At 39.5% G+C, this 22,983-nt stretch overlaps 1 pseudogene; it reads left to right on the top strand.

Moving 5' to 3' along the window:
* Nucleotides 1-1,292: 1,292 nt before the first annotated feature.
* LOC117517990 lies at nt 1,293-14,759 on the top strand (annotated as a pseudogene).
* Nucleotides 14,760-22,983: the final 8,224 nt, after the last annotated feature.

The raw sequence follows: 22,983 nt of genomic DNA, 5'->3' as shown, positions 1-22,983 counted from the left end.
TCCTTGAACAAGAGTTGCATGGGCTTAAAACATACAGAATCAACATGTGCATCCATACAGAATCAGCTGTGGTAATTCTGAGCAACATAAAGAGAATCCAAAATAAATTAATTTGTTGGCTGTCCTCCAGATGCTGCTTCACATTCTTTAAGTCTGAAATTCTGTCAGTGTCTAATTCCATACCTGTATGGACTTAAACATTAATAATTCCATACCTGTATACCAGGTATGGAATTATACAGCTTACCCTGACAATTTTCTCCCCAGGGAGACTAATAAAGACACAGACTTTTACCCTAACCATAAGCTAACCCTAACCATAGCCCCCCGTCACCACAAATTCATTTTGTGATACCAGCACAAAATGAATTTGTGCTCCTGCCATGAAATGTGTCACTGTTCGTGACAGTATCACAAACTAATAGATTAGTTTACTTTTCTTGATGCCATCACAAAATGGCATGAGATTGTGTTGATTTCGTCACTTGTTTGCTATATAATCCTCACTCTGATGTAAAATACTTCACCAAACACTGGAACAGTGACTTTTATGCAGAGCCAACATTACTTATTATCTCAAAAATAGAAAGAACGACAGTTCCATTCAGAGAAAAAAGTCTTTTGCCATGCATGTCAGTAGGCTACATGCGGTTATGGTCCAGTGTCCAGATGTACTGTATAAGCTAACGAGGAGCTGCATTTACCAGTTGATTTCCATGCTGCAGCACACAGGCTGGCACTTTGCATACAGTTAGAGCGCAGCTCCAGAGGGCCAAAGCACACAGTATATTCAACAGTCCTGCAGTAGAACCTGTAGGAATGCTAATACTGCAGTACAAACCCTATCAACACATGGCATTATGTATTTCAATATTAAAATAATGATAAGCTTCCCTTTTGCTGCTGTATTTGAAAGCATGTGTGAACAGAATCATGGAGAAACAACTTAATGCACACATCTCCACCAATGCTGCTGTGACAATTACATAACAAAATGGATTTACTCTTATGCTACTTGATCAACTCTTCTCTGACACACGAACCATCTTGACACAAAAAGTCATTGAAATGCAACCATTAGTTTTGAGAGACCTTGCACACAAACAGATGCAACTTCTCCCCAATGTTCAGGGTCACCACAGAGGAACCAGTATGGGTTGCACAATGGGATTTGATGAAAGTTTTATACTGGATGCCCTTCCTGACACATGTCCAGTTCTACATGTAAAACACACGCAACCCCTGATCTTCCCAGTGGTCTCCCAGCTGATCAGGACCTACTTCTAAGACCTATGGAGTCAGGTGAGATTAGTGTGAGTACATAATGTGTCAGGTCATGTGTTTTTTGGTTCTGTGCATATATGTCTTGCATTTTTTTCTGAAATATCATGATATACCATGAAAAAAGGATCTCCTCTGCTGCTTTTGTCCATCAAGTTGGTAAGGACTTGCAGTAAAGGTATTAATTAACAAAATGTTACATTGTTAGTGTGACTTGACTAATAATTTCATCACAAGTATAATCCCTAAGGGCCCGGTCACACGGCACACTGTATTTGCTGAATGAAGGAAAAAAGTCACAAAGCCACAATCGTCGAGGAAAAGTGGATGAATGAGTCCCATCATCGAAAACCTGCGAATGCAGAGTACATAAAAGACCCAAACCAACAAAAGAAAATCGAAGCGAACGGCGACCTTGACACTGTGATTATTTCTGCAGCGAGTCTATGTGCTCTCCACAGCTACCTGCAGCTGCGTTGTCTTGACAACAGGTGTGAACGGTGCATCCACATGCAACGTTGGAGCCACAGAGGGCATTCAAATGTGCGTAAATAATTAAAGTAGTTGATCAAACATTCTTGCTGCTATTGTTTCTGTATGAAAACGTTGCTTTTCGTCCAACACATAGACGAGTCACTTTCAGCTCATCGGATCTTTAGTTATTGATCCTTCAGATATTGTCAGTATTTGTGAAAGTCGTTGGACTTGGGAGGTGGACAAAGTTGGAAGACAATCAAATGGAAAGCTGACAGTACGGGAACTACGCAAAAGATGAGGAACCGTCAAGACAGAAAGCAAAAAACGGATTACGGACGAATTGAGGTTGTCGTCAAGATTCATTCACATTTTTCAACAGTTTGAAAATTCTGATGAAGTGCCAGCTACAGGAACGAAGTTGGACGATGGTTAAGTGATGTCTCCGAAAGTCAACGTCATTCCAGATTTCTTGTTTCGTTTTGGCTTCGGTGTCCTTTGTTAGTGCGGTGTGACCGGGGCTTAACAGACAAAGTGGGAGTCAGTCTCATCCTAAAATGGCCAAGAATGATTTGTTTTGTTCTTCAATAAACAATTTATTTGTTAATGATTTCAAAATTTGAAATTAAAGACAGAAGGAAACAGTAACAGAAGGGCTGGATTCATCAGCGTAATAGAGTATGTTGGCTCCATACACGTTGGCGCTGATGTTCTTGAACTGACCTCTATTGGTATTTTGCATGATGGGGTTTAGTGTCTGGCTGCATTTATATTTGCCATGCAGAATCCAGTGAATAAGGCATGCACAGTCCATTTTTCCTCTTCCTTTCCTTCACAGGGTCGAGCACTGAGAGGAAAGCCATGTGTCTCACTTGGAAAATGGTGTCACAGTCAGATGTAATTGTCTGTGATTATCTTGGAGAACATAATTATTTGATAGCTGTGAGCATCTAAATCCAGAAAACAGTTTATAATCACAATGGACAGCAAGCTCCCACAGCATGCATGGGGCAAAAGGAAAGGTGTGACATGACTAGATAGAAAGTGCCATCATGTATGTGCATTCATGCACAGTACATAAACCACAGAGTCAACAGACAGCGAACATTTGACATCTTTTCAATGCATCTGAAAGGCCTTGTGGAATTTTTATGAGCTCCATAATATCACCAAACAATTGATTTAGGAAAAAAAAAAAAAAGACAGAGAAAGAGCTGATTTACCTAGCAGTTAAGGCTGTGGCTCTTCTGTGCCTACTCCTGTTACTCAAACCGTGCCCTTTGTCTGGGCCCAGGGCTTGGTCCAGGGCCAAAATTTGCATGCCAAGGGCCACTTGAATGCGAATCTCTCCGGATTCTCACTGCCTGACATGCAAAACCAGTGGGGGACCAGTTAAAATGGCGCACGCGCACAGTCAACACAGGTGTACTCTAGTCAAAACACTACTTACCTCCTGCCTCCTCCTGTCCTGAGAGTCACCACTCCTCCTAGAGAGGGGTTATGAAAAATAAGAGCAGTGATTGTGCTGGAATCCTCTATTTGTAGCTTGTCAAATCCAAGGTGGGACTGTGAGGTAAGGTGCCAACTAGATTGTCCACTTTGGAGCGAGAATCTTGTCTCTACAAGAGAATTGAAGACTGACAAGTAGAAGTAGAAAGACAGGAACTGAAAGATGCAAAGTCTTTCTTGTCAAAAAGAAACCAGGAGCATGTGGTGCATGGCAATGGAGAGATCCAGAACAGACTGAGTGGAAAGAAAATGATACAGTTGGTAAGAACTTTGTGCATTTAGGTATGGTTGAGTCTGTTGTAAAAACTACCTGTTACTTATATAGTCAATGTTATTTCCTTTGACTTCCTTTAGAGAGTGAAAATCCAAAGAAGCAGATATCCTGCAGCTCTAATGCCACCTCAACTATCCTTCAGTCAACTGTTGCACCAGGACAAAGAGTACCAGTACCTTTTGAAGGATCAGGGGCACGAGGTGTAAACACAGGACATGAATGGCCTACGCTGATGATCAGGGTTCCTTCTACCATCCCAGTGCACTGGCACTAGTCAGACCGAGCGAAGGTGAGAGGTCAGCAAGATACAGCAATAACTGATATTTGTCCATAGTACCATTAAAATAGTAAACATAAAAAACTACGAACAGAAGAACATCATCATATCATAGATGAAATTCCAAAGAATGTTCAGAATTAGTGTTAGTTCATGTTCTGGATTCTTTCTTTTCTTTTAATGTTTAAATTGTGGTGACTTACTTTTGTGAAAGTGTCAATTTTAATTGAATATGATTGTTGCAAATTTATAAATACAGTAAGTCCATATGCAATGGATTCCTACAAATGGTTTTCTACTCTTAATAAATTACCATCTGTCAAACGCAATCAGTAAATATAGTTTTAATTCAAAAATATGGGCAGTTATTCAGTCTTGGTGGAAATGTGAGGAATTACATAGTGTTGTTGTGGTGGTTTGCAAACTTGCATGTTGGCTTTGTCCCTGTATACAAACCGATGGTGTATCAGGTTTTAATTTGACATAATATTTGCTAATAATATGATTATGCTGAGACTGAGTGTCAGAGGTGTCAAATCAAGCTTCAGAAAGTAAAACCCTCCCATGTGTTTCTTCTACCTGTGCACCTAAAACAGGTGATCTCAATAATAAGCTCATCCACCTGCCTGAAGAGCTGAACTAATTACAATCAGCTGGTTTATTGGGAAGATGGAACAAATATATGGCTGGACTTTTACTTTCTGAAGCTGGATTTGACACCTCTGCTGAGTGTTAATGTCATGGTTAGAGTGAAGTTGAGAAGCAGTATGAACTAGTGTGTTGCCCATGGGGATCCATGGACTCTAGATGGGGTAGTGTTTATAAGATACGTAGCTGACATTTTTCAAGGGTGGTAATAAATTATGCAAAGTTTCTATAATGAGTTGGAATGGTGTGTCAGTCCAGAATGTTTTTAAAACCTTAGACCTCAACAGTTTTTAGAAGAAGAACCCCATCATTTTATTTTCTGTTAATTACGCATTTTTAAAATGTTAATTTACTGTCTTAATGTAATTATAAATTGTTTAGGTTCTTGTTATATACACACCATTATTATTATTATTATTATTATTATTAGTAGTAGTAGTAATTCTATATTGTCGTTTGATTTTTAAATGGACCATAATGGAAATAAGCGTTTTCACTTTCTTGTGTCATCCATGTATTTTAAATGTATTTACAATTATATTATGTACTTACATTGAACTTATTAAATAAATCATGCATGCACGCACACTTTTAATATATAGATGATTATGTGCTGGAATGGTGTGTGAGTCCAGAATGTAAAGGTCAGCATCCATTGTTCAGTGTTGTTTTCTAATATCCGTAGTTTCTCCAAAAATATTAGTCCTATCAATGAACTGGAAACTTTATCTCAATCCCAACAGGATTAACCTGGCTAAATAAAGGTTAAATTAAATGTTCCATTTTTGCGGCATTCATCCTTGACCAAATATACATAAACATACCAAATGGCAAATGGCAGCTTTCCCTACTTCATTCACGATCAAAGTTATACACACACACACACACACACACACACACACACACACACACACACACACACACACACACACACACACACACACACACACACACACACACACACACACACACACACACACAATCTTTTTGTCTTTTCTGCATTCTGCTGCGAGCAGGTGCTTTTATTTTTACAAACCCACAAACAGAGACAGTGGCGGAAGACATCAAACACACTACACTTTTCATTCATGGTAACGCAACATGACACTTAACTCACTCATGGTAATGGCAAAATGACACTTAACTAAACTGATTAAATCAATCAACAATAAGACTGTTAAACTAACCTGAATGACATGTGAAACCCCCAAAATATTAAATGTTATTGTGGTTATCTTAGTTTCACAGTGTTGCTAGTGTTATTGATTTATGTTTTGTAGCTCAATTAGTTTGATCAGTTTAGATAAGTCTCATGTTGCAATTACCATGAGTGCCTTAAGTTTCATGTTGGAACCATGAGTGAAATGTTCAATGGTTTTAATGTCTTCAGCCACTGTCTTTGTTTGTCAAACTAAAGCCAGCTGCTTATATCAGCCATGCATGTGCGCATGTAACTTCTATCAGGACAAACAGAGCACAGTTGACATTTGCTGTTTGGTGTGCTTGTATTTTGGGTCATGGATGAATGGCGCCAAAATGGAACACTGATTGGACTAACAGTTTTGGAGAAACCACGGATATGAAGTGAAGTTGATAATTGCATTTTGGACTTACACGTCATTCCAGCGGGGGGCAGTAAATCATCTTTATCAAAAGCATGAGTGTAAGTCTAATATAAATGAATTGTATAATTGAAAATAAGTTAAAAATACATGGATGACACAAGAAAGTGAAAACACTTCCCATTGTGGTTGATTTAAAAATCAAATGACAAACTAATAATAAAACAAGAGCAATCAGAGATTTCTGACGTCGCCAATCTGGATCACCTCCAAAATTCAGTGGGGTGGTCTGTGCCCTAATGTCTATCTGTGCTCCAAATTTGTTGAGAATCTGAAGTAGTTTTGACGGAATCCTTCAAGGCCTACTGTATATAAAGAGAAATCTTGATCCAGAATCTGGACCCAGCTCTGGATCACGTCCAAAATTGAATGGATTATCCCATGGCCTAATATCTATCTGTGGTGAAAATTTAGTCAAAATCCGTGCAGCAGTTTTGATTTAACCCTGCTAAAAGTCAGACAAATAAATAAATAAATACACACCAATGATTTTATTACGTTCTTGGCAGATGTAATAATAATGATAATAATAATAGTGTGTATATGATAACAACAACCTAAACAATTTCTAAATACATTAAGACAGTAATTTGACATTAAAAATTACATAATTAACAGGAAATAAAAGGGTTGAGTTCCTCTTCTAAAAATGGTGAGGTCTAAGGTTCTTAAAACATTCTCCACTGACACACCATTCCAACTCACTGCTTAATTTATTACCACCCTTGAAAATGTCAACTACCGATTTTATAAACACTACCCAATCTAAAGCCTGTGTATCCCCATGGAAAACACGCCAGTGGAGTCAATGGCTGCAACGAAAACCTGCACCCTCTCTGCCCTTTCTGGAATAGTTTGGAGACCACTGTATTAAACTATCTCTTTAACATTCCAGAGTATCATTTTTTTACCACTTTGATGACTACAGTTGTTAAACAATAGTACCTAAGAGCTGTGTCATGATCTGAGCAGGTGTGGCACAGAAGGCAGTCAAACACAAATGCAGATTCATGGACCCAGGTGTAGGAGAAATAAAAAAGACTTTATCAAAAACTGACAGAGGTTTGTTACACAGGATGTCAATCAAACTTGGAGAGGTGCCTTAATGCAGAGACAATACGTATAAGCAAGCCACCATAAGGGGACCATAACCAAGCGAAGTTCTAACACAGAGAGGCAGGTTCACAGGCAGTGGCAAAAAAGCGAGGTCAAAAAACAAGCAACAAGGTTCATACACGGAAAGACTTCAGAACTATGGCAAAACAGGATAAGGCTGGAACGAGGGCCAATGCACAAGGCAGGCAGCGCAACCACTGAAATATACACTATGTGGAATGGGAGGCACGGCTGAGCGAGTGAAGCCAAGCTGCTGCTTTGTCGGCCATCTTGCTTCCCCCAAAAGGCGCAAACGCCGCACAGTGGAATCACGTCGATAGTATAGGGTCAAACTCACCAATTTCTGCAGAATGAAGCCCTTCGTCGAGTTGTTATGTAATATTATTAAGCTCTGTTAAGGCCATTTATAAGACTTGTACACGCAGTGTAGTTTTTGATAGATTACTAAAGTAAATAGAAACAAAAACTTGTTAAATCTATGGACATTATAAGCTCTTGCAATGCAACACTATTTCAATACTTTCTATCATATTATACGCTTGTGAACATGCAGAAAGCCCCCCCAACACACATAATGTTCATTTGACACAACACACACTCTCACTCAAAACCCCCCCCCAAACGCTGCACATCAACCACAATCAATGCACAAATACTTTTTAATGTCGTGCACACACACAGAAAGGCACACAAGTAATTGGTCAATCAGTTAAAGTAAGTACACTCTATCAAATTGAAAATTAACTATGTGACAGCTTAGTGTCTGAAACAACAAAATACAACTAGAGCAATGGCCCAATTTTAAATGAGTTGTTTACAGTTGTTTACATTTCAAAATTTTACAGCATCTGATTAACACATTTTGAAAAATACCTTTTTATGTATGTACAGAGCGTGTACTCACTTTCATTATCAGATGGAGCAGCATCTTATTTGGATCCAAAGTAAAAAAAATAGTATAGTAATCTTATTTGATAATGCTCTATAGAAGTTGACATTTTCAAAGAAGCCAGACCAAGTTAGAGTAAAATTATGGAACGACCTCAACAAAGAAATCAAAGAATCAAGGTCACTTAATTATTTAAAAAACGTATTAAACTAGATGTATTAAGTAAGTATGAAACTCTGAAATAAGTCAGTGGGTTGTGACAAAGTCTAAAATGTAATCTGTTAATAATATCTAAAATGTTTTAAGTCTAAAATGTAACCTGTTAAAAATGTAATCTTTTAAATAATGGCTAAAATTATGAAATAAGTCAGTGGTATGTGACAAAGTCAAAAAATGTAATCTGTTAAATAATGTTGAATAATGATGCTTAAAATTGAAAGATTGTATTGTAAACAGGGGCAGAAAATATAAGACTTGTTCTTCCCTCTGCTCCTTTCATTCAATGTCTTGTAATATATTCATTTCTGCTTTTCTGTTTTCTTTTAAATAAATGAAATAAATATTGAAGATGAAGAAGAATGAAGAAGAGGCTGAAAATTTCAAAATGTATATTACATGTATTATATGTATTATATAATATATGTATTATATAATATATGTATTATTATTATATTATATCATATTACACATATTATATATTATAATATTATATATATTATATGTTCTACTGTATAATATATGTATTATATTATATGTATATTACTGAATAATGTATATTGCTGAATCTGGCCTGTCAACTTCATGGAAAACTCATAATAATAAAGCAAAACTGAAAATCCTGAAAGTGCTCTCCCACGATTTTCATGAGTATCAGGATTTGTGCAATTAATTGCAGCACAAGACGGCATTTTGCGGTCCAAACAAAGCTAAATCAAATCAAACAACACTAAATCAGCGGTTATTAATCTAAATTGTGTGTGGGCGAAGAGCGTCTTTTTTATATCGGCGTTTGAAATTCTGGGGGACACAAGATGGCGTTTTCTGGGAGGTGATGTCTAGTGGTTAAGGTGTTGGGCTTGAGTCCAGAAGATCATGGGTTCAAATCCCCACCTGACTGGAAAATCACTAAGGCCCCTTGGGCAAGGCCTTTAATCCCCTATTGCTCCCAGTGTGTAGTGAGCGCCTTGTATGGCAGCACCCTGACATCGGGGTGAATGTGAGGCATAATTGTAAAGTGCTTTGAACGTCTGATGCAGATGGAAAAGCGCTATATAATGCAGTCAATTTACCATTTATTTCCGCTGGCTTCACGCCTCAGCGGCCAATCAAGATACAGTGATCTATTGGGCCCATTCCACGTAGTGTATAGTTCAGTGAGCGCAACGAACTGGCAGTGGAAAACATGACACACGAGGCTTAAATACAAGGAGGGTAATCAGGGCGTGAAGTGAACCAGGTGCGGAAAAAGTTCAGGAAGAAAGCAGAGAGACAGGAGACAAGAGTGAAAGGTGGGCGTGATAGATGGAAGCAGATTCAACCCAGTGCAAGAAACCCCCACCTAAAACCAGCATTGATAAAAATAAAATACCTCAAACAAAGATGAATCAAAAATCAAAGGCCAAGTAAATGGCATCATGCAAATAACAAAGAATCAAACACAGAATCTAATAAAAGAACAAGAAAATAAAGGCAGAGACTAAACTAGAACGGAATTCACCATGTGGCAAACGTATAACAGATAATACAACCAATGACTAAAGTGAAAAACGCAGAATTAAGAACAACAAGAAAATAAATGCAGAGACCAAACTAGAACAGAACTCACCATGTGGCTAAAGGATAACCAATGACTAAAGTGGAAAAAAGCAGAAAATCAAAGATCAGAGCCAGATAGTAGAACAGAGAGGTAACCAGACTCAGACAGGGGATAAACATGACACAGGGCTGTACAGGGGTGTAAGATCACTGTAATCATAGTGCCACCTGCGTCCGCAGAGGGGACTCGAACCAGCTCTCCCATCACAAGGGTCTGACCCTCGAACCCCCATGGGTATTACCCAGCAGGGCTGCTCAAAGGCTGTTTAAGCTGGTGGCAAGGAGATTCGTCTAGCAGCTCACTGCCTCCATCCGAACGTCCACCCCGCTGAAGCTGGACTCGCACCCTGTTCGAATAGACTCCACTAGCACCAGGATACAAGCTGGCCACGCCCGTTAACGGCAGCTCTCACTCTAATGAATCAGGACTTGGAAAGTTGCTAGAATTATATTTAGCAGTCCATACAGCGGACCTCAGGGATGTGTTATTTTTGTTAAACCAGACCAACCCTTAAGAGCTGTTTGATGTTATACACCCAATATTCTTAATTTTACACCTTAAGAAGATGGAATAATCCAATGTCCAGAACCAGCACTTTAACTGCAGTTTAGGAATTTATGCACATTATGCAAGTCAAGGCAATATAATTAAGATAGATTATAGTTCTGATGATAGCATAAAATTGATTACAATATGATTAAAAATTTGATTGGCAGAAATTATTTGATTGTAGAACTCTAAAACCGATCACTCACTATAGTAGGGACAGTTCTGATTTCCTAAAAGTCTTTTGGAGGTGAGAGTATGAGGATTTGAGATCATGCTCCCTGGCCAGGGGACCTTGACCTCTGTTTACTGAGTTGAAATTCCTCTTCAGTTGACAACAGCCATCCTAAATCCAACATCCGTATGCCGAATGATAATCCTTCGTCAGTTGATAACAGCCAACCTAAATCCAAAATCAAATCAAATCAAATCAATTTTTTTATATAGCGCCAAATCACAACAAACAGTTGCCCCAAGGCGCTTTATATTGTAAGGCAAGGCCATACAATAATTATGTAAAACCCCAACGGTCAAAACGACCCCCTGCGAGCAAGCACTTGGCTACAGTGGGAAGGAAAAACTCCCTTTTACCAGGAAGAAACCTCCAGCAGAACCAGGCTCAGGGAGGGGCAGTCTTCTGCTGGGACTGGTTGGGGCTGAGGGAGAGAACCAGGAAAAAGACATGCTGTGGAGGGGAGCAGAGATCGATCACTAATGATTAAATGCAGAGTGGTGCATACAGAGCAAAAGAGAAAGAAACAGTGCAAGAAAGAAACAGTGCAAGAAAGAAACAGTGCAATCCCCACTGCAATCCCAATCCAACATCTGTATGCCGAATGATAATCCTTCGTCAGTTGATAAGTCAGCCTAAATCCAACATCCGTAAGGTGAATGTTGGCCTGTCTTGCCAGTACATTCATTTTCTGGAAATTCCCATTTGCAATGGAAAGACCAGTATGATCTTACTTGCTTCTGGAAAGCACCAAACGTTATGCGGGTTAATCCAACAACATGTCACCCTGTGCTGAGGTGAGATTTTGAGCTGAAAGTCACCTTCTCTAACAGGGATAAAACCATGACAATCTGATTCTAATTGAGTTGTAACTAATCAAATACTATGCTGATTCCCATAATCTTATTATGTTTTTTTTTTTTTTGTGGTTTCATATTAACATAAACAGTGTGTCACTTATTTACCAGGCCGTCCCCGGACTTCCTCAAGCTCTGGTGACTTTGTGTGTTCGGTGTGGCCACAAGGTATTTCCCCTGCAGCGTATGCTGACCCGTCACTTGAAGTGCCACAGTCTGGTGAAGAGACACCCCTGTCGGTACTGTGGAAAAGGATTCAATGACACCCTTTGACCTCAAGAGGCACATGCGGACACCATACAGGTCAGAATGTGATGGAGAATAATGATGCAATTAACCTAAATGTTATGGAGCAACACCCCTTTGAACAGCAACCTAATATCGTTTAAAAAAAAAACTAAATAATCAGAAAGATGAATATCAAGAAATACATATACATTATGTGGAAGAAATGCAGTGAAAGATTATTTATTTTGACCTGTGTCTCTATGACTAACATAGTGGCATTGGGGTTAATGACCTGTAGTGACTGCAGCTAGCCACTAAGGGCTGACACAAACATTTGGTATCACTTTTCAAGGACACCCCTAACCTCTACATTTTTTTGTATTTCCATCATTTTCATTTAATTGAATTTCATTTATTTTATTCTTTTTCAATGGTAATGAATTAAAAAACACAAGAAAAATTGCACTTTACAGAGTACAAAATAATAACACATTTCATGTAAAGAAGAACAGGAGTAGGATGAAGAAAAAACATCTAATTATCTCCTACCCCATTCTTGTTTCAACACAAATTTAGATGGCCTCACCTTTGTGTTCCATTATAAGAATACACATCAACAAGCATTTTTTCATTTTCTTTTTTAGCTCTATTAATTTGGATTTTCATACAGTTTAAGTATTTTCTGTTTGTACAGACATTTAAATAGAAAGACATTTGAACAACATTTTAAATGATTTTCCATAGAGTTCCATTGTTTCACACCCGCCACTGAAACACACATTTGCTTCAGTGTAGTTCTAGCAAAAGGGGGTTTTAAAAGCATATCTTCTTTGGCTTGTCTCACTATTTACAGTGAAAAGTGTTTGCAGACCACTCGGTAACAAAAAAAGTTTGGCATTATGAAGAACTAAAGAACTAATAATGTTCTTAAAACAACCAAGTCCTTCAGTTTTAATAGTTGTGACCTCAGAAACAGTTCTGTTGTATGTACTGTTTTCAAAATTTTGTTGGAAAAACTCATGGATAAAGATGATCAGAGGTGAGGTTATTTGTAAAAATGCAGATAATAACAGCGTTCATACACAGAGAGTCAGTCCAATTTAGTGACAGTATCCATGAGGGCAATGCAAAATCCACAACGACAAACAGGCAAGGATTTTTAATACTTGTTCCATACTTGACCTACTTCATAGAAGTTTGGGGAACCACCTAAAAAAACTAATAGAAATCCCATATTTTTACTCCAAATGAAAGCTATAAGAATTATTCGTAAGAAACCATATTGTGAGCCAACAAATCCATTGTTCATCCATTTGCATATTTTGAAATTTTGGGACATGATGATTATATCATAATACAATTCATGTTCAAAGTGCAAAACAAACTCTGCCCAAACATGTCCAGGACCTGTTTCAAATGAAAGACTCCAGTTATAATCTTTGAGGGACACTATTGTTTCAGAAATCAAAGTTTTGAACCACTGTAAAAAGTCATTGTGTTTCTGTTAAAGGTGTCAATATTTGGAACAATTGCCCAGATAACATAAAATTTCTTGGTACTTTGGTTGGCCTTATTTGATTACTTTCTATAATATGTCAAATTAGGTTTATTGATTTTGTCTTGTTTATGGTGCACTGCTGCTTGTGTTTGCATCTTTGAAACTTTAGTTCTGTGATCAATTTATACTTTGTATGAGGTATCTGTATAGTTTTATATACATATATAATTTGTACTTTTAGATAAAGGGGTAGATGTTTATAAGCTCTTTGCTTCTGCCTGGGTGCACGTGTGCATTGTTGGTTTGTTTTTTTTCTTCTTTGATATGTTTTGTTGTTCTGGATTTGTGTGTGCGCTGAATAAAAATTCTAATTCAATTTAATACACAATAATCAGGGGGGGTGCTGGAGCCTATCTGTGCAGTCATAGGGTGTGAGGTGGGGTACACCCTGGGCAGGACACCATCTTTCATAGCCACATATAGACAACCAAAACATTCACACCCGCACGCACACCTATGACAATTTAAAGTTTACAATTCACCTAACCTGCATGTCTTTGGATGTGGGAGGAAGCTGGAGCACCTGGAGAGAACTCGTGCACACATGGGGAGAACATGTAAACTCCACACAGAAAGGCCCCATGACCTTCTTGCTGTGAGGAAAGAGCGCTAACCACTAAGCCACTGTGCTGCCCGGCAGTCAAATCAGGACGCAAAAGGAGAGAAAAAGCAAAAGAGTTGTGTATAATATGATAGACAATCTGGCACTAGACTAGTGAAAAGATAAGCCTGAAATACAAAGTGAGGAATACACTGGGAAGAGCAGAGGCATGCAAAGAAATGATGAATCAGCTGTGGAGGCCTGAAAGGTGAGCAGGAACTGAAATGGAAGGAAATAAGGGTGAAACATCCTATCAAAATAAAACAGGAAACAGAAAAAATTAACAGAACATGACAAAATCGATCTGACACCAAATGTTGGCCATCTTAAAGCACCACATAACTTTTTTTTTTTTTGCCAAAATAACATAATTATAGAATTTTAGTGCAGTAAACTGATGTAAACACCAAAACACAAACACAAGACTTCTGACCATTGAGAACACACTGTGTTTTGCTGATATGGTTTGGTCCATGAGAAAATATGAACTCCTCTCCTCCTGCTGCAGGCATTCGTCCTTACAAGTGTGAGCTGTGTGAGAAAGCCTTCACCCAGCGTTGCTCTCTGGAGTCTCACATGAAGAAGATTCATGGTGTCCACCAACAGTATGCCTACCGCCAGCGGCGCTCCAAAATCTTTGTATGTGAGGACTGTGGCTACACCTCAAGCAGTCCTGATGAGTACTTCCTCCATGTGAGGCAGTGCCACCCCAGCAGTCCAGTGCTCCGCAGATACTACCGGCGCCAGGCTCACGACAACAGTGGATTTGCACCAGCAGACCAAAAACTCAACCCTTATCTGCTGTACTCAACCCCTTCATACTTCATGTAAGAGCTTTCAACACTGTACTGTAAAGCTCTTGTGCTTCACAAGAACTTGAAAGTACATTCATGAAAAGTAAAATAATTTACTTGGAATTCCTTATAAAGCATTCAAACTTGTAAACCCATTAAAATATGTACTCAACAAAAATATCAATGAAATGTTGATTTTGTTCCCATTTTTTATGAGATGAAGTAGAAGAACTAAGCGTTTTTTTTTAAGGCACACTAAGGGTTATTGCTTTTGAATTTTTCACAAGTTTGTGAAAATAAGTGTTAATGGACACCACCTTTGCCAAGATAACTGATCCACCTGGCTTGTATGGCCCATCAAGATATTAAACAGCATCTTTGAGGTAAAGAAGCTGGATGTGGAGGTTTTTGTGGTGGTCTGGGTGCATATAGTCTGTAGTTGTTAGACTGGCTGGAAATGATGTTAGAAATGGCTTGTGGTAGTGAAATGTACACTGAGCTCACAGACAGCACCTCTGGTGGATATTCTTGCAGTCAGAATGCCAGTTGCATCATTGTGTTGTGCAATAAAACTGCACATTTTACAGTCACGTTTGCGACAAGTCCAAGGCACATGTTCCACGATCATGTTTAATCAGTGCTCTCTGACATGCATTTTAACAAATCTGTGAACAAAATTCAAGAGAAATATGTGTCTTGTGTGCAAAAAAAGAAATCGTGGATAATTAATTTCAATCCAAGAAAACTAGAAATAAAAACACATTTGCTGAGTATTTGTATTCTCCACCGATACTTCCAGATGTTTGTACTTTCTCTGCATGTGTTCATTGTTCATGGTTCATTCATTAAAAAAGTAAATAAAGGTTGATTTTAATGTACTCAAGTACATTAACTTTGGTCTTTTATTGCTTGTTATAATGTAGAATGAATATGTTTCATTCTGCTTGTTCTTGCTGACAACTGAAATAAATACATAACCTGTAGCAACATACTGTTAACTACAGCAGCTAAAAGAGTGAACCTGCTCTGTGTTCACTGTTAAAAATAATATGAAGAGTAAATGGTTATTCTTAGTTGTGTCACACGCTAGTTTTGTTTAGTCATATTTAAATACAGTAGATACTCAATTACAAAAGGCCCTTTAACTGATCTTGATATATATATATATATCTCCAGAATGTATGACCAGAAGAATGGCTGGACGATATGTTGCATCTGTCCATAAATGTATCATCGTATGTCACCTCCACCTTTTTCTTTGTTTCACTTGGAGTCACCACAGCAGATTTGAGTTTGATCCGGTTTTACACCTGTTGCCCTTCCTGACACAACTTAACTGCTTGGCCAGTAAATGCATTATGATAAGGACAAAACATAGTCACTTCAGTTTATAAGTCACATTTACTTTTAGAATGTGGTGGTACCCCTTCATGCAGCAAGAAGCAAAATGATTGGAATCAACACATTATTTATTTAAATGCAAATGTTGCTTTAGCAAGCAAGACCTAACGGGCTAATTAATGGTAATGTACAAGGCACAAAGAATTCAACAGGACAATAATACAATAACATGCTTTGGGAGGGTGGTATGCATTTTCTGAGTCCCTCCGTCCATGCCCAGTCGCCCAAAATGACAGATATTCGCCTGAGTTAGGCTGCGCGCTATGATGTCATTTGTTTACGCACAGTGGGCAGGTATAGCCAGGTAGCGTCGATGTAAATCTACGATACTGGCCTAGCAACGCCTCGGCAAAGTGATAATATGCTTCTTACCATCACTCAGCAGGTGAAAACATCCATACTGAGCTAAACGCGTGCACCTCACTAAATGTAAACAAATTTAAAAACAAACTATACATTTTTCAAAACATTACAGTTAGCCTAACTTTTGCCGAGCCATCCTCCTCATTGCAGTTTTGGCTATCTCACAAAATGCAAAACAAATCTAGTGCTGAGTAGTATGAAGATTATTCAGGGGTGAGGTCTCACGCTCATCAGCACACTTCCTGAGGTACTTTAGGTTTTGTGACTAACATGAGTACAGTCAGTAGATGTGGTGTCCCTCACACCTTATTATATTGAGCTGTTATGTTAGTCGTTTAATCAGCTTCCACTGCAGTGGAGAATTGAACTGGGTGTTCCATGCCTGCAGGGTGGGAAGCTGATTGGTGATTAAGCCAGGAAGTGTTTGCTGATTATGTACACCTTTGAGTGGTCTCTCGTGTGTGGAGTGGTGGACTCACATGATGGTTTCTTCTTTCACAGACTCGGTTGGTCGCGGCCACCTGGGGGTGTCGGCGGGGTCCTTGGGTCCAAACTGTTCTGGCTCCGGACCGTTTGTGCTGCTGGAGCGCACCATTTTTTCCACCTCGCCAGACCGCGCACTTATTTGTTATTAATTCAGCACTCACTGTTATGTCATTAAATTCTGTTATCCTTTGAACCGTGCTCTGTTTCCTTATGCTGGGTCCTACTTCAAACGCTGGTCGGTACTCCGACTGCGTCCGACACATAACAAAAGTTATTGTACTTGGCCCCACAAATCTTAGAAACATGGTGTCTAACCAGATCCTTACTCTGGACGGCATTACCCTGACCTCTAGTAATACTGTGAGAAATCTTGGAGTCATTTTTGATCAGGATATTTCACTCAATGCGCATATTAAACAATATGTAGGACTGCTTTTTTTGCATTTGCGCAATATCTCTAAAATTAGAAAGGTCTTGTCTCAGAGTGATGCTGAAAAACTAATTCATGCATTTATTTCCTCTAGGCTGGACTATTGTAATTCATTATTATCAGGTTGTCCTAAAAGTTCCCTGAAAAGCCTTCAGTTAATTCAAAATGCTGCAGCTAGAGTACTGAGGGACTAGAAGGAGAGAGCATATCTCACCCATATTGGCCTCTCTTCATTGGCTTCCTGTTAATTCTAGAATAGAATTTAAAATTCTTTTCTTACTTATAAGGTTTTGAATAATCAGGCCCCATCTTATCTTAGGGACCTCATAGTCCCATATCACCCCAATAGAGTGCTTCGCTCTCAGACTGCAGGCTTACTTGTAGTTCCTAGGGTTTGTAAGAGTAGAATGGGAGGCAGAGCCTTCAGCTTTCAGGTCCTCTTCTGGAACCAGCTCCCAATTCGGATTAGGGAGACAGACACCCTCTCTACTTTTAAGATTAGGCTTAAAAACTTTCCTTTTTGCTAAAGCTTATAGTTAGAGCTGGATCAGGTGACTCTGAACCATCCCTTAGTTATGCTGCTATAGACTTAGACTGCTGGGGGGTTCCCATGATGCACTGAGTGTTTCCTTCTCTTTTTTTCTCTGTATGCACCACTCTGCATTTAATCATTAGTGATTGATCTCTGCTTTCCTCCACAGCATGTCTTTTTCCTGGTTCTCTCCCTCAGCCCCAACCATCCCAGCAGAAGACTGCCCCTCCCTGAGCCTGGTTCTGCTGGAGGTTTCTTCCTGAAAAGGGAGTTTTTCCTTCCCACTGTCGCCAAGTGCTTGCTCACAGGGGGTTATTTTGACCGTTGGGTTTTTCCGTAATTATTGTATGGCTTTGCCTTACAATATTAAGCGCCTTTTGGCAACTGTTTGTTGTGATTTGGCACTATATAAATAAAATTGATTTGATTTGATTTGATTTAATGTCCCCTGTCTGTTTTAAAATAAGTGTATAACTGTTGGGAAAGTGTAAGTACACGGACCCACAACAGGGGGCGCAAATGAACGGACAATGGAATAGGTCAAATAACAACACTTTACTGTTGCGAACGTGCACAACAAACACAACTGATTACACAATAGATCAGCGGTCAAATTACAAGGTGTCGTGTGGGCAGGCTCGAAGATAGGAGACGTCTGTCCAAAGCAGAACCGGAACCACACGATTTCCTCCGCCACCAGACCCCGGGAATACTGGAGCCGCCAAGTCCCGAACTCCCAGGTGGCCACTGCCTCCGCGTGTCGGACCTGGTACTGCTGGCGAGGAACAAAAACACAATTAAACGTGGGTGCGTCTGCACCCAGCAATCTGCACGGCAGGGAAGCTACCTCCACCTCTCGTTGGAGAAAAAGTCTGTTATCACTCACAAAAAGCACAAAAAAAAGGGCTTTCTATCAAGCAGTCAGGCTGAGGATATTACCTTTCAGTAGAACGATATCTCGGCAAAGAGGTGGAGATGACGTCTTGCTGATATACCGATGCAGATCAGATGAGTGGTGACAGCTGTCACAGGTGATGAGTGTCAGCTGTCACCCGGCTGCTCTTGTGAGGCGGCAGCGCCCTCTTGTGCCTGGAGCCCGCACTCCAGGGTGCCCTCTGGTGGTGGTGGGCCAGCAGTACCTCCTCTTCAGCGGCCCACACAACAATAACAAATGTTCTAACACTAGGCACAGTGAGACAGTGCAACCAGCAGATTCTCATGGTCATGCTTTTTACAACAAAGAAGTTTGGGCTCTGTGCAACTCAAAATCTATATACAACAGGTGGGAAAAAAAAGTGCAGTTCAATGCTTTTCTGCAGCATCTGCATTAAGTGCTGCAGCTACATTATAATTTGCCTTAAATCCTGGTGTATGAAATGTTGTCCTTCAATAATTATTAAAATAATCCCATCAGAAAACATGTTGATTATATTACTACTGATGACCTAATATGTGTATTTTCTGCAGTTGACTTAGTTCAATGATGCTATTCTGTTTCACTTAGAAAAACCTCTTCTGTATCCCAGTAAAGACAAACAGGGCATTGCCCATCCTGAACACAGTTACAGTGGCTTGCAAAAGTATTCTGCCCCTTGATATTTCCTCACTCGTCTTCTTCTTGCACAGTCACTCAGTTTTTGAGAACTGTCTTCTCCACACAGATTTACCATAGCATGTCATACTGTTTGTATTTCTTCATAATTGACTAAAATAAAGTTCAAGACATATTCAGTGACTTGGAAATGTTCATGTATCCATCCCCTGACTTGTCTGAAGAAAATCTGCAATTAAACTGATTATTTACAGGTATTATACCAAAGGGGCTGATAACTTATGTAACCCATCATCTGGCTTTTATTTTTTAATTAATTTATATCAAGTTGTAGAGCTTTACTTTCAGTTGAGTTTAAGGGAGGTAATTTTAAAAAATTTTATATAAGAAGCCTAATTTACTTTTTGTATTTGAAATGCCATAAACAAATTAAAATGTGTGAAATACCAAGGGGCTGAATACTTTTGCAAGCCACTGTATGTACTCTTATGTCTTCATGTTTGGAGTTGTCATTTCCTTAAAGAACAACAACAATAATAAAAATGCCTGTCAGATAATCATTTCTGTACTTTGTCAGTCAGAAGGAGCCTCAGGTAACTCTGTTTTAAACCGCGGTAAGTCATTTCTTTTGGTTCGTCCCATATTCCTCAAGGTGGCCACAGTGGATCTTGTGTGGCTCCTCATGTAGATTTGACACATTTATGCTGAATGCCCTTCATGACTCAGCTCCAGATTTAGTGGAGAACTGGGCATAAGTGGCCTTGCGCCTGGGGCAAGTGAGCGTCATTGTGCCTCCCCACAAACAACATCCAGAATTTGTTAAAAAAAGAAGAAAAAAAGAAAAAAAAGAAAAATTAAGATCTTGGTATAGATCAGATTTGCTTTCAACACAATCATCCCTGCCCTGCTACACGACAAGCTTTCTTGGTTTGACTCCACCGATGTCCCATCTAACTGAAGGCAGCATGTACAGCTGGGAGGGCATGTCTCCAATACACCCCAAGGCGGTGCTCTTTTCCTCTACGCTTCTCCCTGTACACCAACAGCTGCACCTCTAGTCACCCGTCTGTGAAGTTCTTGAAATTTGTGGATGATACGAAGCCAGGGTTGCCAACTTTGGGACCTCGGTTGGAGTGAGACTGCACGTGCATAACGCGTGTTGAAAATTTTTGGTAACCCTAATTAAAACAAACAAACAACAACACAAAAACAGTCCTCATTTACTAATAAAAATAATAATACAAGGGAAACTGTGTTTGATTCTTGGGTCAAGATGGTCCTGGTTGGGGAGTCTGGGGGGAAGCTTAAGGGTTTTAGCCATGTTAATGCTCTCCAGAAGCATTTTCTGACAATGAATTCTGCGAGGAGCGATAGTTAGGCAGCTGCTTATCCAACTCTTACAAGTTGGGCGAAATATGTCTTCATATGACACCAACGTCTGTGCAAGTCTTCTCTCTAAAACTGCAGAGGAGGAAAAGACTCAAGCCTAACACCACTGAAATGATCTTGTTTTTAAATAAAAACCTTTGAAGCCCCCAAATCCCCTTCATTTTGTACAACTATGGTCATAACAGCATTTCACAATTTATATCTCTATTACATACAGTATTTTATGATTGCACAATCCCATTATAACACATTATAACACATTATTGACGTCTTTAAGCGAAAATATAGTCAAAATTTCAAGATGTACATAGAACCTATATGATAAACATACATAACAGTGCCTGTTCCATGCAACTGCTATGTTAAAGATTGGCCAGTAGATGTCGCCATATTTAATTGTATCAAATGCTTCAAACACTGAATCATTTCACAATTCCTTCATATTGATTCAATGATTTTTTTATTTTGGCATGACATTTCTTGCTTGTGCGTGAGATTGATGCTGAAAGCATGATTGTCACACCAGATGCATGAGAGTTGACAACCTGTGAACCTCATTCAGACTCAAGTCTGCCTACAGATGGGAGATGGATCACCTAGTGCAGACAGAACAATCTGGAGCTTAACACCCTCAAGACAGTAGAGACGGTTGTCGACTTCAGAAAGAACTCAGTCCTGGCTGCCCCCATCACCCTGTGTGACTCCCCGGTGGCCATTGTGGAGTCCTAACGCTATCTGGGGATCACGATCACCCAGGACCTCAAGTGGGAGCTGAACATCAGCTCTCTCATCAAAAGAGCACAACAGAGGATGTATTTCTGCGGCAGCTGAGGAAGTTCAACCTGGCAAAATCAGTGATGATGAACTTCTACACTGCCATCAATGAGTCCATCATCTCCTCTTCCATCACTATCTGGTACGCTGCTGCCACTGCTAAGGACAGGAGCAGACTGCTGCATATCATCCAAGCAGCAGAGAAGGCGATAATCGTAATCTGCTATCCCTACAAGACCTGTACACCTCCAGGGCCTGTGCAGTGAGCGAAGAAGATCCCTCTCATCCAGGAGGACAGAAACGTTTTGTCACCCTCTGCTCTGGCAGGAGGCTGATGTCCATCAGGACCAAAACCTCAAGACACAACAACAGTTTCTTTCTATCCGCAGCTGGAATCATAAACACTGCCAGAGTCCCTCACTTACTCTGCCTCCCTCCCCCCACTACAGTAAAGCACAGGTTGGTCATCCCTACACTGAAAGGTACTGTACATCTGTACTTCCAGTCACCTGTCTCTGCACTGTCCTACTCCATTTCATTATTTGTCTATTTGACTCTTTCTACTTCTCACAGAAGTGTTTTTCTTTTCTTTTCTTTTCGTTTATGCAGCAATAACACCAGATCAAATTCCTTGTATGTGCAATAAATCTGATTCTGATCTTCCTTGAACAAGAGTTGCATGGGCTTAAAACATACAGAATCAACATGTGCATCCATACAGAATCAGCTGTGGTAATTCTGAGCAACATAAAGAGAATCCAAAATAAATTAATTTGTTTGGCTGTCCTCCAGATGCTGCTTCACATTCTTTAAGTCTGAAATTCTGTCAGTGTCTAATTCCATACCTGTATGGACTTAAACATTAATAATTCCATACCTGTATACCAGGTATGGAATTATACAGCTTACCCTGACAATTTTCTCCCCAGGGAGACTAATAAAGACACAGACTTTTACCCTAACCATAAGCTAACCCTAACCATAGCCCCCCGTCACCACAAATTCATTTTGTGATACCAGCACAAAATGAATTTGTGCTCCTGCCATGAAAATGTGTCACTGTTCGTGACAGTATCACAAACTAATAGATTAGTTTACTTTTCTTGATGCCATCACAAAATGGCATGAGATTGTGTTGATTTCGTCACTTGTTTGCTATATAATCCTCACTCTGATGTAAAATACTTCACCAAACACTGGAACAGTGACTTTTATGCAGAGCCAACATTACTTATTATCTCAAAAAATAGAAAGAACGACAGTTCCATTCAGAGAAAAAAGTTCTTTTGCCATGCATGTTCAGTAGGCTACATGCGGTTATGTCCAGTGTCCAG

The sequence above is a fragment of the Thalassophryne amazonica genome, chromosome 9 (assembly GCF_902500255.1).
Source record: "Thalassophryne amazonica chromosome 9, fThaAma1.1, whole genome shotgun sequence".
NCBI classification, from domain to species: Eukaryota; Metazoa; Chordata; class Actinopteri; order Batrachoidiformes; family Batrachoididae; genus Thalassophryne; species Thalassophryne amazonica.
Note: the sequence above shows the minus strand (reverse complement) of the source record. Positions and strands in the feature narration are given on the sequence as shown.